The 15,505-nt window shown below is 43.3% G+C and overlaps 1 protein-coding gene across 4 annotated transcripts in view; it reads right to left on the bottom strand.

The window, feature by feature from the left end:
* The window catches only part of KCNQ5 (potassium voltage-gated channel subfamily Q member 5), a 255,071-nt gene that overhangs the window by 89,258 nt on the left and 150,308 nt on the right, over positions 1-15,505 (bottom strand). The window contains exon 2 of one of the 4 annotated variants that reach the window (XM_083607217.1): positions 13,168-13,223. The exons of the other annotated variants lie outside the window; for them this stretch is intronic. The gene's annotated coding sequence lies outside the window, so the exon portion shown is untranslated. The remainder of the gene's footprint in view (positions 1-13,167; positions 13,224-15,505) is intronic. 4 annotated transcript variants of the gene reach the window in all.

Here is a 15,505-nt window from a genome sequence, read left to right as displayed (position 1 = left end):
GGATGGATTCTACAAGATGCTTTTATTGGACATGAAGAAAGTTGGAGAGTCCTTCCTAACCCAAACTCTTCTCTAGGGCCCAATGATCCTGCAACATTCCTTTATAAACAGATTCTGAACTATGGCCTCATTTTATGAACTTTCATTTCTGAAATATAATGTAATGTATTACATTATTGCATTGTAGGGACTGGTTTAGCTGTGATCTCTGCACTGCAGGGGCAAGCCTAGATTACTCTTCCAACTCTTTATGAGGATATGGTTTGGGTCAAACCATACTTTCCTGCATTTCAGTTAATTCATCATAATATGGAATTGAATATTGATGCTGTAAGTGCTTTGTCCAGACCCTGGACATACAGTGATACCTTGGGTTAAGAACTTAATTCATTCTGGAGGTCCGTTCTTAACCTGAAACTCTTCTTAACCTGAGGTACCACTTTAGCTAATGGGGCCTCCCGCTGCTGCTGCGCGGTTTCTGTTCTCATCCTGAAGCAAAGTTCTTAACCCGAGGTACCATTTCTGGGTTAGCGGAGTCTGTAACCTGAAGCATCTGTAACCTGAAGCGTCTGTAACCTGAGGTACCACTGCAATGGGCTTTTATGACCCCTCCTTTAGATAGCCATGTGTCAAGCGCACCACCTTTCCCCTGCCATTGAGGGGACTGGAGCTGTGCAACGTCAGCACACACACACACACACACACCCTGCAGTGTGTGCACAGTCCCCCATTTACTCCCAAAATCTGCTTCAGAAGGGTCCCTCCAGATCAGATTTGGGGAGTACATGGAAGGCTGCAGGAGGGAGAAAAAGTAAGGCACCATTGGATATCACCCATCATACTGTTACATTACGTCCCAAACAAAACACCAAAAATATGTTTTGTTACCTATTATGTATTCCAGTGATTTATGTTGAGATATAATAAATACTGGATTAACATATTAAATAATATTAATATATTTTTAAAAATAGATATTGCAATTATCCCTGCCAAATGCATTTCTTTTATAATGCAGTATGCTTATGAAGAGAAGCAGTATCAGTGCTTTCTTTTTTAATGATAAAGATTCTAAACAAAAAGTGAATTACAATATGAAAGTAGAGTTACAGGGTCTATTAAAAGTATGTACAATAGTACAGCACAGAGCAGGTCAACACAGACAACTGTTTTGAAAGTATCCGGCATTTAAGCCAGTGTTTTGTAAGTATAGCTTTTTAGGAATGAATACTGGAAAAATAAGTATATTACAAGCTGAAGCATTAATATTCATGTTTTGACACTGTGTTTGACAATTATAGTGGAGATTAATGTTTGGATTTAGAAACAGGGTGGAGATGTTTGCCCTTGTCCTATTCTTCCTCATTTTAAAGTTCTAGGAAAACAATAGATAAGCAGGTTTAAACTCTATAAAAGGAAAGAAATGCAACTACCAAAGCAAGCTGCCCAGACAAGGAAGGGTTTTTGAAGACCATTCAGAACATCAAAAACCCAAGACATAAAGCATTGGGTGAATTAATGGCGTTTGCAGTACTGAACCTTAGCTATACACAAGGCTGTCCATGTTTGGGGTCCCTTGTGGTAGAAACTTGAACTTACTCTTTTATTTATTTAGTTTAGTGAGCCACCCAGCCCACAAATTCACTTTTTGTTTTTAAATGTTTTGCTGATTTTACCTTATGTATACTTGTGTTTTTTTTAAAGTCTGGTGGATTTTAGCTGTGTTTTATTATGCTTACAAAAGTCTTCTGATTAAGTAGTCCGTAAATCTTTCTAAACAATAAACAAACAACACCCGTCTCAACAGGAGGATTAAAATATACTTAATTTTCTCTGGAATGTGTCCATTATGGAAAAATGGGTGGAATCCAGACTGGATGTGAAGCATTGTGGTTCTGCTTATTTTACAAAAATGTACCTGCTGCCAATGAGGCATGCGGTATAGAATACAATACTGTATCTCTTCGTTTATAATGCTATTCCATGTTAAATGTCGCTGAGAGGCAAACTAAAAAGTGGTAGGATCTTAAGTCACACTAGAAGTGGCTGTTGATTGCAAGATAATGCTAAGCAGGATGGGGGGCTCCTCCGAGTTGAAGCAAGGTCTCTCCTAAGTGTCCTGAAGTGGGGACATCTAACTCTCTTCTCTTTAAAAAATGCTGGAAGCAGAATGTCTGCAAAACTTAAAACACTTCTTCCCAAGCTTGCCACATAAAGGAAATACAGTGGTACCTCGGGTTATATACGGTTCAGGTTACATACGCTTCAGGTTACAGACTCCGCTAACCCAGAAATAGTGCTTCAGGTTAAGAACTTTGCTTCAGGATGAGAACAGAAATCGTGCTCCGGTGGCGCGGCAGCAGCGGGAGGCCCCATTAGCTAAAGTGGTGCTTCAGGTTAAGAACAGTTTCAGGTTAAGAACAGACCTCAGGAACGAATTAAATACGTAACCAGAGGTACCACTGTACTGTATAGGGTGGGAGAGAGAGACCGATCTTTTGATAGATCCTCCTTCTAACCATAGGCAAACATTTTACCAGGGCTTTCCAATCCCAGTGCTTTGAGGAAAGAATACTGTAGTTATATAAAGTGGTACCTCGGGTTAAGTACTTAATTCGTTCTGGAGGTCTGTTCTTAACCTGAAACTGTTCTTAACCTGAAGCACCACTTTAGCTAATGGGGCCTCCCGCTGCTGCCACACCACCAGAGCACGATTTCTGTTCTCATCCTGAAGCACTATTTATGGGTTAGCGGAGTCTGTAACCTGAAGCGTATGTAACCTGAGGTACCACTGTATTGCTTTGTTGCTAGTTCTGCTAGTGATGGTTGCTTGGGAAATGCTTGACATTCATATCCTTTCAACCTTTCTGCCACATGCCCACACATACACTCCTGTCAAATTAGCTTTGCAATTTGTTTCACAAGTCTGAATCTGTTTTTTCATTCATCATATCTCCTTGGTACTGGGATCTGCCTTTCTGAAATTTTACAGGCTACTTTCCTAGGAGCACCACGGGGGGGGGGGGGAATCCACATCAGGATCTTTAGCCATAAACACACAGTTATCAAGTGGCTTAATTGTTATGGATTGCTTTTGCTTTCTTTAACCAACCCAGACTAAATTTGATCCATAATTTAGCAGGTTATCTCCACTCAGGAGGGGCAAATATGCCTGAAAATCTCATCCAATTCTGCTGAATTGGCGGGGGGGGAGGGGGTTATAAACATGTTTTGATTTCCCATAGTAGTGAATCAGGATTCCTATTCAGTTCCCAAACGGAAACAGACAGCCTCTGAAGCAATTTGGACTAAATCTTGCTCTTATCCAAAGCAAGACCTGAAGGAAATCTTGGAGTTGGTGGCTCTCATAACTGCTGCACATGCAATAAAACTGCAGCATTATCAATTTTATTTACAGCATTCATATAATATACATAATAATAAATATATTCTTCCTTTGTCACTTCCTTACAAAGTAATGTTTACAAGCTTGACACAAAGCTTACTTTACAGCCCCAAAAAGCTATTAATTATTACGACTTCACTCATTACTTTTTGTACTTGGTCTCCAGCCTTTCTCTAGAAAAATAAGAAAACTTAGAATAGCCTTCTTTGTACCTTCTGTATTAATCACTCTACAGTACAGTGGTACCTCGGGTTACATACACTTCAGCTTACATACACTTCAGGTTACAGACTCCCCTAACCCAGAAACAGTACCTCGGGTTAAGAACCTTGCTTCAGGATGAGAACAGAAATTGTGCTCCGGCGGCATGCTTACAAGATTCTGCCCACTGCTTTTTTTGGTCAGGGTGGTGACTTAGCCATTTTCATCTAAAAAAAACCCCCCAACAACTACTACTGCAATTTGCCATATAAACAACAGATTTAGGGGAAGCAAGCAAGAAATGTAATAAGCATATATCTCTGTCAAGAAAATATATCACAAAGGAGACATGAAATGACTGCTGTCTTTGATGAAGAATTGCAGCATTTTTTCATTTAAAATATTTATACCCCATCTTCCCTTATAAAATTCAAGGTGGCTCACATGAAGAATAAAATAAAATGCAGCAAACTCATATCATTATCTAAGACTGCAACCAAGACTTGGTTGCAAGCTCCGTTCAATGCTGTGGGACACAGGAAGCTGCCTTATACTGAACTGATCCATCTAACACAATATTGTTTATACCAGGCATGGGATACCTTTGGCCTGCAGGTCAAATTAGGCCCAACAGGGACAGTGTTAAGTTGTGGGTGAACATATCAGACGACACAGCGATTCTTCAAACAGCTCTTGTTTATTTACAGGCCAGGACAGAACTGAACTGAAGGGTTCAGTCAGCCTGCTTATATAGAGCTCCAGTACAATGTAACTGTAACAATTTTCTAAAACTATCCAATCACTGAACGTCACTTTCGATCCCTTATTTGCATAATTATCTACAGTATCCCCCTGCTGGCCCAGGGTGAGAACTTCAGTACATAACAGACAGTGCTTTCCTATACCAACATTGTGGAATCCAATGTACCCAAGGATATCCCATGCCCTTTTAAAATATGGGGTGGTGGGTTTTTTTGGGGGGGTTCTTGGGTTGTTGTTTTTGTGGTTTTATATTTTGACTTTATTCTGTGAAAAATCCTGAGGTCTCCGGGTATAAGATGGTATATAAATTCAACAAACAAACAAACAAACAAACACAATTTTAAGGCAATTTTCCATTGTTTAGGCCAGTGGTTGCCAAACTACCCCCCCCCCGCAATGAACTGCTTGAAAATTGCTGAGGGTCTGTTGGGAATTATGCATAATAGCTGGGAAATGTGTACAAGTCACTGCTCGTGGAAGGAAAATGTGCACATTCACATCCTAGTGAATGCAAACAATGGCTGGTTATTATGTGCATTAACTGCTCTACTTACCCCCATCTTCCCTCCGTTCCCATTGAACGGGGCTTGCAACCAAGCCTTTAACATACATACTGTGTTCTGTTCTCCTTTAAACAGTGGAATGGAATTCTTTCTTTTTTTTTAATGAAAAGCCAAAATCTTACTCAGTCTCTTACCACTTTCCCAATACCTTTGGTACACACACGCCAATGAAAATTCAGCTCTAGCAGAAAATACATTATTCAATTCATACTTAACATGCTGACAAGCTTTGATGCAGATCTTGAGAAGGGGATCCTGCAATCTGACTTAAAAGAGGCTTCACTGTTTTCTCTAAATTGTCTTCTTGCAAAATTCTAGTTAATTTCTTAGGGGAAGCATATACTACAATCCTACCTTGAATATGGGCTTCTCATGCTTCCTATTCAAGAGCGTATGGAGAAGTTGTACCCTATTTTAAAAATATTCCTGAATTTCAGCCCCCATTTGTCTCTAAAGATAAACTGAAACATTTAAACGCCAAAATCCAGACGTTTTTGTCACATCAGTTAACTGGAGCATAATCTCAAATAGAAATTGTATTGAAATGGTGAAGTAAGGGGGGAAAGACAAAAAAATTGTGTTAAATTTGATCACCAAACGTTTTATAATGTCATGTCAAGAAGTAAGATCCACTAGCGTATGAAATTGCTTAAGCTAGTGGCCTCTGTCATGATCACTGCATTGAATACACAGAGGCAGTTCTGTTTGTTTATTGAATCCTGCATGTAATTCATCCTCCTATAAATTTTTAAAAGGAAAAGGAAATATTTATGTCAAGGTTATCTTGGCTAATTTCTCTCTAGAGATAAGCTGTTCTTGTTTCAGTGCCCCTTGAATGTACTCTGGCTATCTTTAATGCAAAGATATGGACTTTTAGATAAATGGACAACTGTAAATGTGTATGATAAACCAAGATAAATGCTCTCATCGGTGGTTTAAAAGCATTTATCAAGAGCAAAACTACTGTGTCACTTTGAATGTGATTATATAGCTGTGCAGTGTTAATTTTAGCTGCTTTTAAAGGAACAGAAACAACAACTTCTGTATTTTAAAATTAAAACTGCTGAAGACTGTAGAAGAAAGCAGCCAAGTAAACACTTTTATTTGAAAAATATATTTATGGGTATGTGACTGCAGCTTAATAGATTATCCCCAGGAACATCTTTGAGGTTCTGATTTCAATAAGAATATAATGCACAGTGGGAATACCTGTGTTACATTGATGTTTAATACCCACAGGGGTCACATGATGTGCAAGGATCACACACGAGTGCTACATACAACTTTAATGCCAGTGCAGATGTCTGGGAAAACAGATTCTGATACGTCCATGCATCATGTATTTTACCTATTTTACCAATGTTTTTAATAGGAACTACCCTGGGGGACGCGGGTGGCACTGTGGGTTAAACCACAGAGCCTAGGACTTGCTGATCAGAAGGTCGGCGGTTTGAATCCCTGCGACGGGATGAGCTCCCGTTGCTTGGTCCCTGCCCCTGCCTAGCAGTTCAAAAGCATGTCAAAGTGCAACTAGATAAATAGAAGGTAAACAGCATTTCCGTGCGCTGCTCTGGTTTGCCAGAGTCATGCTGGCCACATGACCCGGAAGCTGTATGCCGGCTCCCTCGGCCAATAAAGTGAGATGAGCGCCGCAACCCCAGAGTCGGTCACGACTGGACCTAATGGTCAGGGGTCTCTTTGCCTTTACCCTGGGTTCAACTGCCCTGAATGTCACAGTCAAATTTAATTCAATGCCGAAGAGGTAGATGCATGTCCTAAAAAACTCCATGGTACTGCCTCATCATCACAAGTCCATGGTTTTCAAACTTTCCAGCTTCTTGGAAACCATTTTCATCTCCCAAAGGCCCCCTGCATATCTGCCATCCGCAAAGCTGTAGATCATGCCAGGTCATAGTTAATACAGAAGTTCTATACTTAGATCAGCAGGGGTTCTCTGGGTATACCGTGATTGCTCCACATCAGAGTACATGACCTAGAACTCCATGTAGAAGTATATGTTTTGGTCTGTCTCTCTCACACTCAATGTAGGAGCAGATGCTTCCGGTCATGCAAGTCACTTCAGAGATCATCGGCATTCCTCATTTCCCTGTTAAATCACAAAGGCTAGCCTCCCTTACTGGACATTTGCTTAACTGCAAGAGGGCAGAGTTTCAACGAGTCTCTAACAGTTATCTGATCTGGAAAGACTGAGCATACTTGGAGTCTGGAACAGCCCCACAGGGGTAGGTTCCACACCTGATCTAGGTGAATTCATCAGAACGCCAAAAAAAAAAATGCAAGGATGAAAGCAGTGGACGGTGGCAGAGAAGGGGAAGGTGGCCAAAAAGCTAGTGTGATGCAAATACTCCTGGTGCTCCACCTGGTTTGTTTCCACTGTGCTGTCCACTCCTTGCACCTTCTGGTAAGCAACAGTGCCCCAACTGTTGGGAAGCTAGAGTGGCAACTTCGCAAAATCCGTCGAGTCACTTCTGCTCAAAATGCTGGTAAGATCATAAGGGAGGTGTTGCTTGAGAGGCCCAGACTATTTGAGAAGGTCAAAATTGCCACCCTGGACTTCAGAATATACTGGTAACAGAATGTTTCCAGATAGCTGTCATGCATTCTGGTCCACTCACACCTGCCACTAGATGGGTGGCTGCATTCTACATGAGTTGAAGTTTCCAAGCAGTTTCCAAGGTAGCCCAAATTAAAGTGAATAACAGTTGTTTAAACCGAGAGTCACTGGAGTGAGCATCAGTGATAGTAACTAGGTTCCTAGCTGCCGCTAATACATATTTCCTTTACATTTTTTTTTTGCACTGAACTCCACCTTCCATCACAACTGCCATAAGCAGCAAGAATACAGATGTAGCAAAGTCCTGCAAGGGGGGGGGTAGCATTAGGGTTACACCCTTAGCATGTATGACCACTTTTTATTATGTTTATCATATGTAATTAAAAAAAAATTTACTTCTCTGCCACCTTGAGAGCTGTGTGGTATATGGCAACTCGTAAATAAAAATATTGGCAGATTTAAAACAATTGATTCCAAATAAACAAACAACAATAGCTTACTTAAAACCAGCAGCTTAACATTGAATTCGGAAATATTTCATAGAATCGTAGAATTGTAGAGTTGGAAGGAAACCCAAGGGTCATTTACTCCAAAACAAGGGTGGACAAACAACAAGGATGCCTGTTTCAGAGTTCAGCTATAGCCAAAGTTATGTGAATGAGCCATTTGCTACAAACTTTCCCAAACTCATTTGTCAAAGAAAGAAAGAAAAAAAAAACACCATGAAAATCTCAGTGGGATTCCAGCCAGATATTTCTGAAACATTACAGCAGCAAGGAACTTTTATTCTAAAGTTGTTGAGCATTTTCCCAAAGTAGAGACTAGGAGCTCTGCTGCATACTGAGGCAGCTGTAAAACTCTCTCCCACAAGGCTAGTGTCCCAGGGCACAGCAGCAGCAGCAGCTTCCAGAGTTTTCAATTTCTATGCTAGTGACTTTTTCTTTTTTTAAAAAAACCCCATAAACTCTACATCCTTTGAAACAAAAACATTTTATCAGTGGAAAAATGTGAATAAATCTCCTCCCCGATGATAAATCAGTAAAATAGATATGGAAACTTCTAGATTGCAAAGTGCTCACATAGCTTATCTAAGTGCCAAACATTTTCTCCACAGAGCCTTTCAAAAATATTCGAACATGCAAAAGGGTTTCAACGTCATATATTTACACATTCTCTCACCATTGGAGAAAGCACTTCCCCATAGTATCTGAGGTTATCAACATTAATCAGTGACACTTGCTTGACACGATTGACCCATTTTAATGTAATTTTAAATATGCTAGCTTTATAGTGTCACTCCCATAAAAAGATTTCCCCAGGATTTGATGCAAAAAGAGAGAGCACAAGGCATTATCTTAGCATGCACACAGGGTGCGAGCAATGCTTTCTCAGAAACATTTTAAAACATACATTGCATGTCTGGTGCTGTTCAGGTTTTCATAAACTGATTTTCTCCTCTCTTGGTGTAATAAAATAAACTCTTACGCTCCAAAATAGTGGAATTATGTACCTGTAATGGTTCTAGGGGTTGCTCGTGCGTAAATCGCCGCCACACCTGGCTGGGTTAACTGGGTGAACTCTTTCTGTCCGGACAGCCATTCACCCGTGGCAGAATCCGTCAGTGGGGGTTTCTTGAACTTCTTCCAGCAAAGAAGCTCTTTGACGCCTAGTCGCCGCCTACTCTCCCTGCGCGGAAGCCTTCTGCGCAGGGAGGGTGTGGGCAGCGGAGGACCCATGCTCTCCCCGCTGGTCTCCAGCGAGGAGTCATGGAGCCACCTCACCGATTCCCCCATCTGCCCCCCTTCTCCACTGGTGCTACGCTGATTTCCTTCCCCAGAAGATGGGCTGCTTCTCTCCCTCCCGGGACGCTCTCCGGAATCCCTCTGGAGCCCTCCCTCTCCCTCTGGCTCCGATGGCAGTTCCCTGACATCCACCTCCTCCCCAGGACCCCCTCCACCCCCGGCGCGATTTTCCGATTCAACCTCGTCTCTTTCCTCGGCCGACGATGCGGGGAATCCCCTGAAGGAGCTGTCACCATCCTCTGAGGATTGAAAACCAGCTTCCCACCCGCTCCGGTCTCTTCCCGCAGGGTGGACCTCCCAGTCTGATTCTTCTCCCTCTGACACCTCCCCTCCCTCCTCTTCGGAGGCAGGAAAACCCACAAAGTCCCCTTCGTCGTCTGTGGTTCCAAATTCTTCCTCCCAGAATCTCGCTAGTGGTTTTGGCTTATCCGGGAACAAACTGTGGAATTCTCCCACCAGATAGCCGTCATTGATTGATTCAGCGGGGACCCACGTGTTTTCTGACCTGGATTCTCCCTCCCAAGCTACCAAGTACTCCACCTGGCGACCTCGCCACCTTGAATCGAGTATTTCCGTGGCTTGGTTGCGGTGTTCCCTCTCCTCTACCAGCGAGTGGGTGGTGACTCCTCCCTCCCGCCCCGGAAATTCCTGCCCCTCCCTGTACGGTAAAAGTAGGGACCTATGGAACACCGGATGTATCTTCATGCTGTCAGGCAACTTGAGCTTGAATGCCACGGGGTTCACCTGCTGTGTTACCTCAAAAGGCCCCAGCCGCCTCAGCTGCAACTTCTTGCACCCTTCTTTTAGGGGTAACCCTTGGGTTGACAACCACACCCTGTCTCCCCCCCTATGGCCTCCCCCTCCCGACGGTGCTTGTCCGCCTGCCTCTTGTAAACTTCCTTGGCCCGCTCCAAGTTCATCTTGAGTTGCTGGTGCAAGGCCTCCATTTCTTCTACAAACTGCTCTGCCGCGGGTACACTCCATCCTTCCTCCCCCCTCCCCGGGAAGGCCCTGGGGTGACACCCATAATTGGCCATGAACGGGCTCATTCCCGTGGACACATGTTCAGCGTTATTGTACGCAAATTCAGCCAACGCTAGTTTCTCTACCCAATCGTTCTGTCTCTCGCTGACGTAGCAGCGTAGGTATTGCTGGAGTATACTGTTTGCTCTTTCTGCTCGTCCGTTGGTTTCCGGGTGCCTCGCCGTCGAGAAGCCCACCTCGACCTGTAGCAAGCTCATGAGCCAGGAAGTAAATTGTTTCCCGCGATCCGAGATTACCCTCGAGGGAGCCCCATGCAGCCTGAAAATGTGATCCACAAACAACCTGGCTGTCTCCTCTGCCATCACCGCATGTGAGCAAGCTATGAAATGGCACAAATTTGTCAGTAGATCGACTACTACCATGACTGCTGTCTTCCCCCTTGCCTGGGGCAAATCTGTCATAAAATCAATGGACACCACCTCCCAGGGCCTTCCCGGTGTAGGTAAGGTTTCCAGTAACCCTGAGGGGGCAGCTCTCTCCCCCTTTGCCCTCTGGCATCGGTCGCACCCCTGTACATATTCCCTTACGTCTTCCCTCACCTTTGGCCACCAGAACTGCCTGGTGACGAGCAGCATGGTCTTGTGCTGTCCAAAGTGCCCAGCTGTTGGGTTGTCATGGAGATGTTTAAGTACCTTCCCCCTCAAGGTCTCCCCCGGTACATACAGTGCCCCCTTATAGTACAGTAGCCTTTCCTTTTCCTCAAACCCTCCATGGTCTTCCCTTCCGTCCCGGAGTTCCCTGATTTTCGCTTGAGCGAACGCGTCGTCTCTAGTAAGCCCAGCCAGTTCTCGTTTCCCAACCAACGCTCCCCCACACACCCATCGGTCCTCGGGAAACACGTGTCGGATCTCCGGCGGTCCCTCTCCTTCCATGTACTCCGGTTTCCGGGAGAGAGCATCTGCTCTTACGTTTTCCTCTCCCGGCACGTATCGGATCTCGAAGGAAAACTTGGAGAACTCCTGGGCCCATCGAATCTGTCTCTGGTTGAGCACTCGCGCAGTCCGCCAGTATTCCAAGTTCTTGTGGTCAGTACAAACCTGGATCTTGTGCCGCGCCCCTATCAACAGATGTCTCCATTGCCGAAAAGCCGCATAGATCGCAAGCAGTTCTCGGTCATACACTGTATAGTTTTGCTCTGACTTGCTCAGCTTCCTTGAGAAAAAGGCACACGGCCTCCAGCCCTGCTTGGCCCCTGGCTGCAAAAGGACCGCTCCAACGGCTCGGTCGGACGCGTCCGTCTCCAGTCTCATGTGCTTCTCCAGATCAACGTGCAGGAGCTGCTCTTCCGAAGCAAACGCCTTCTTCAGTCTTTCAAAGGATTGCTGGGCACTTTCTGTCCACGCGAACTTCTTTTTGCTACTGAGACAATCTGTGATGGGCGCTGTCAAGTGAGCGAAGTTCTTTATGAACTTCCTGTAGAAGTTGCTGAACCCTAAGAACCTCTGCACATCCTTCCGGGTTTGGGGGGCTTTCCATTCCAGCACTGCCTTCACCTTGCTTGGGTCCATAGCTAGGCACTTGTCTGACAACTTGTACCCCAGAAACTTGACCTCTCTGGCGTGAAATTGGCATTTTTCCAGCTTGACCCACAACTGGTGCTTCTGCAGTCTCTGTAGCACTTCCCTGACGTCTCTGACGTGTTGCTTCTCATTGTCCGAATAGATTAAGACGTCATCCAGAAAGGCTACGCAATTCCGGAATCCCTCTGGAGCCCTCCCTCTCCCTCTGGCTCCGATGGCAGTTCCCTGACAGTACCCAAAGGAAAAAAAGATCTTATCTCCTCTTACGAATAGTACAATGGAATCTGAGGGTCATAAAAACATAATTTAAATACTTTGCCTGGTGCAGTGGTTCAGCCCTACTTGTGTAACTGCAGCAGCCACTACTGGGTTTGTGGGAGAGGGAACTGTAAACAGTGGTTATATAGACCTGCAACTCAGAGTAACAGTTCACAGCTACCCCACAGCCTATGACAGCTTATGCTATAATAAACTTTTTCGTCTTCAAGGTGCTACATGACTCTTTGTAGTTGTTTTCCGCATCAGATTAGCAAGGCTATGGCTCTGAATCTTTTCAGAAACCCTTTGGCTCATGAGGAGAAACTCTGTTTTGCTCCTGTCCCCTGCCAAAACATTCTCCTTACCTAAGCATTTGGGAATTTTACCCTCCCACCACCTCACAGGTTCTACAGGGAATTTCTTAACGTTATGATTCTAGGGTTGCTTCCAGATGACATATTCACTGATTTGTTTGCTTGGAGGTTAGATGACGCTGGTTGTTTATTGAACATGCACTGCAATATTTCCGTGGGGAGGTTATATTAGTTTTAATTGCATAATCTGAATTTGCCATTATGTGGCTGAATCCTGCCTGAAAACAGCTACAGTCTGGAAGCACCCTAGAAGCAAAATACAAGGACACTATAAAGTTACCTTCTTAAGAAAAAGGGCCTTCCTAAACGTCTGAATTTCCATTTAAAATTACAGGAGAGTAGCTGAATATTTGAAATGTCACCATGTATAAAGAGAAGGGAAATGGACTCTAAAATGTTGGTGATATGCCTTGATTGAACTAAACCTTACCCAAGACATAGTCACTTTATTTTATAAAAAGCTATATGCAAGACTGACTTATGGTTCTGCAGCTAGTAGATTCTTCCATCTTGAGTCTACTTATTTTTGAACCAATTCAGGCAATAATATAATTAAAATGTTGGGCAATACACTCACTTTCTAATAATAAAAGCTATTGGAGATAATTTAAATGCTTTTATAAATGTCAGCCTTGTTATATCATTAATTTTATATAACTTACCATATCTTTGGGTTTCCCCCCAATTAGGTGATTAGAGTGCTTACATATTTTGTTTGCTGCAATGAAGAATAAAAGTAAAATTGACTAGGTACAGCCAAAAAAAAAAAAAAATCTGTAGGAAAAATTGCTTCAGCAATTAAAACACAGAAGCCAGCAGTAAAACTGCCAGAGAAGTAATGTAATCTTAATGCTGAAAGAGTGAAAAACCATCAAGGAAAACAAGCAGAAATTAAAAGCTGAAAGAAATTAAAATGCAACTGGTAGCTGATCCTCCTCTTCTTTTTACTTCGTTTTACTGCAGCAACCCAGTCAGATGGGCGGTGTACAAATTATTATTATTATTATTATTATTATTATTATTATTATTACATAGCAGGTTGTCATGTATCTAAGCATCCAACCTCTGCTGAAAAACCTTCATGGAAGAAGAGCTTACCACTTCTTGTGGGAGTCTGTTCCACTGCTGAACAGCTCTTACTGTCAAAAAGTTCTTCCTGATGTTTAGTTAGAATCTCTTTTCTTGTATCTTGAATCCATTGGTTTAGGTCCTAGGTGCATCAAGTACCACCTCTAATGACCTGTGGCCCTCAGACATCTCTTCAGATCTTTGTATAATTAGTGTGAAGGTCTGAAAATAGTTTTCAAGCACATTCAACTGAAAGTTTGTAGAAACACTTCCCACCATTCAAACCCTGAGAACCCAGGGTTCCAGCTTGCAGGAAGGGTTCTAAATATGTTCAATGGAACACATTTAAAACCCTCTTTAGACCTTCACACCAATTGCATAAAGGTGTGAAGAGCAGCCTAGAGACATTGACAGCAGAGATTGTATGTGTATGAGTTCCACCCCATTTAACCTTCTGCATGTTCAGGACGCGGGTGGCGCTGTGGGTAAAACCTCAGCGCCTAGGACTTGCCGATTGCATGGTCGGCGGTTCGAATCCCCGCGGCGGGGTGCACTCCCGTCGTTCGGTCCCAGCGCCTGCCAACCTAGCAGTTCGAAAGCACCCCCGGGTGCAAGTAGATAAATAGGGACCGCTTACCAGCGGGAAGGTAAACGGCGTTCCGTGTGCTGCGCTGGCTCGCCAGATGCAGCTTCTCACGCTGGCCACGTGACCCGGAAGTGTCTGCGGACAGCGCTGGCTCCCGGCCTATAGAGTGAGATGAGCGCACAACCCTAGAGTCTGGCAAGACTGGCCCATACGGGCAGGGGTACCTTTACCTTTACCTTTATGTTCAGGAAACACAGTTATTATATCAACAGTAGCAGCAGTGCTCTTAATTCTTTGGTGTTCACAGTTCCCCAAAAGGTTGAACTGTGTCGAAGAACTGACAGGGATTATTATTATTATTATTATTATTATTATTATTATTATTATTTAAAGATTTAGGTACCTTTATGAGTTAAGAAACTTTGATCGGGCTAGTAATACTGATATGCACCACCCAATCAGACGATAATGAAGAGAAGGCAGCTGAGCTGTGATCAAAGAAGTGATCAAAGAAACAGCATGACAATACTACAAAATATCACATACTAGGACTTTTCTTTTGGGATCATTTGACTTCAGTTTATCTGAGAGACAGAGCTATTTGTACAGTGTAAGATGAAGGGATAGACTTAACCACATCAAATAGGGATTACATAACTATGAGCTCTGTATCAACCTAATGTACTAAAGCTTTGTGGCTAGATATACATGATATATATAGTATTCTCACATTCCATTCCTTTGAACAGATGTTCTTTGGGGAATTATAGTTGGGTAGCCAGATGTTTCCCAACCCCCCTCCCCAAATCCATGAAGTACCCCTCCACAAACCTTCTGACTTTTTCTTTCAGAAAACCCAGTTCACTTTGCAGCTTCCTTTGTTTATCGCATGCACAAAACTAGGCATTGGGTAGTATTCAACCAAGTCTTATTCAGAGTAGATCCACTAAAATGACTATGACTAAGTTAGGTACGCTAATTTCAATGAGTCTACTCTGAGTAAAACAAGTTACACTACAGGTACATTTAGCAGCCTCACAGGAGGTTGAGGAGAGGCTGAATGGAGACCCAGGTTCTATCGCTGTCATCTCCAGTTAAATTAAAAGGATCTTGTAACAAGGGAAAGACCCAGATGCAGGAGATCTACTGCCAGTCAGAGTAGATAATATTAAACTAGACAGCCAATGGGTCTGATCTACTCTAAGGCAGCTTCTTACGCTCCTGTGCAAGCAAAGTAGGCCACATGAAGTTCCCAAAACCAACCATTGGACGCTTTACCCAAAAACTACATGTAACTTGCACACAGTTGCATTGGGAATGTGATTTGGAGTGAAGCCACTAATTAA

Source organism: Podarcis filfolensis, assembly GCF_964270895.1.
Source record: "Podarcis filfolensis genome assembly, chromosome: 3".
NCBI classification, from domain to species: domain Eukaryota; kingdom Metazoa; phylum Chordata; class Lepidosauria; order Squamata; family Lacertidae; genus Podarcis; species Podarcis filfolensis.
This window is presented reverse-complemented; position numbering and strand designations above follow the sequence as displayed.